This window comes from Suricata suricatta, chromosome 8, assembly GCF_006229205.1.
Source record: "Suricata suricatta isolate VVHF042 chromosome 8, meerkat_22Aug2017_6uvM2_HiC, whole genome shotgun sequence".
In the NCBI taxonomy this organism is placed as follows: domain Eukaryota; kingdom Metazoa; phylum Chordata; class Mammalia; order Carnivora; family Herpestidae; genus Suricata; species Suricata suricatta.
In genome coordinates this window covers 27,716,581-27,718,143 of record NC_043707.1, presented here as the reverse complement: position 1 = coordinate 27,718,143, position 1,563 = coordinate 27,716,581, and the positions used below count along the sequence as shown (strand labels likewise).

At 44.9% G+C, this 1,563-nt stretch overlaps 1 protein-coding gene across 1 annotated transcript in view; it reads left to right on the top strand.

The window, feature by feature from the left end:
• RCC1L (RCC1 like) overlaps window positions 1-1,563 on the top strand; it is a 23,996-nt gene that overhangs the window by 16,556 nt on the left and 5,877 nt on the right. The gene's annotated exons all lie outside the window — the stretch shown is intronic.

Sequence of the window (1,563 nt, the reverse complement as noted above, 5' to 3'; positions counted from 1 at the left end):
ACTTGAACTCAAAATGGATCAAAGTCCACTTAAGAGCTAACACTGTAAAACTGTTAGAAGAAAATGTGGGCTAATGTTTGTGATGTCGGATTAGGTAGCAGTTTCTTAAATATGACCCCCAAAGCATAAGCAAAAAAGAAAAAATAGGCAAATTTCATAACAGGCTTACGAAAATTAAAAGGTTTATGCAGCAAGGGATACTACCAAGAAAGTGAAGAAATAACCCACAGAATGGGAGAGAATATTTGTGAGTTGTATATCTGAGGAGGGTCTAGTACCAGAATATGTAAAGAGCTCTTACAACCCAATAACAAGAAAAAACAACCTAATAAAAAAATGGCAAAAATCATGTGTCTGGGTGACTAAGTTGGGTAAGCGTCTGGCTCTTAATTTCAGCTCACGTTGTGATCTCATGGTTCCTGGCTTTGATCCCCGTGTTTGGCTCTGTGCTGGCAGCGTGGAGCCTGCTTGAGATTCTCTGTCTCCCTCTCTCTCTCTGCCTCCCCTGCTCTTTCTCAAAAATAAATTAAAAAAGAAAAAAAGGCAAAAGTTTTGTAAAGACATTTCTCCAAAGATCTACAAATGGCCAATAAACACATGGAAAAAGATCCTCATATAATTAGTCATCAGGGGAATGCAAATTGGTACCACAGTGAGATACCACTTCACATCTGTTAGGATGGTTAGTATTTTAACAGCCCAAAAAGTAACAGGCGTTGGCAAGGCTGTAGAGAAGTTGGCGCTCTCGGACATTGTTGGTGGGATTGTAAAGTGGTGCAGCTGTGGTGGAAAACAGTTTGGCCGCTTCTCAGAAAGTTGGGCATAGAGTTACCATCTGACCCAGCAGTTCTACTCCTAGCTGTGGACTCGCAAGAAACAGATACATTTGTCCGCACAAAAACTTGTGCTCAAATGTTCTCAGCAACATTCCTTATAACAGCCAGAAAGTAGAAACAACCCAAATGTCCATCAACTGAACAGATAAACAGCATGTGTTAATTTTATTTAAGGGGGGGTGGGGTCAAAAGATAAAGAAATTAAAAAAAACCAACAACCAAGAAACCAGGGGAAAATTAGAGCAGTGGAAGAAGAGGTCAGCACAGCCTCGCCTCCCTCTATCTGTGGCGCGTCCCCAGATGCCTGCTCTCCTCCTCACGTCTGGTCCGTGGAAGGTGTCATCCACACAAACACTTCCCAGTTCTCGGCTATACAGACTTAGTGCTCCGTGGAGGCATTTCCAGGGCGTAGAACTCAGAGCCACACACGCGGACTTCAGACCCCTGTAAAGCTGGATTCGCACACGCCGCTTATCTGCTCAGCTGCACGGGGAGCCCTGGGGCCGGTGCAGGGAAGGACTGGAGACGAGTTGTGTTGGGCCTTTTTCAGAAGGAACCAAACCAAACTCAAGCCCAGCCAGCCCAACCCCAAAATGCAGCATATCCGTACAATGGATATCAATCATCCAGCCGTAAAAAGGAGCGAAGTCCCGGTGCACTCTACAACGCGGAGGAACCTCGAAAACACACTGTTCAGTGCAAGACGCCAGACACCAAAGATCACGTG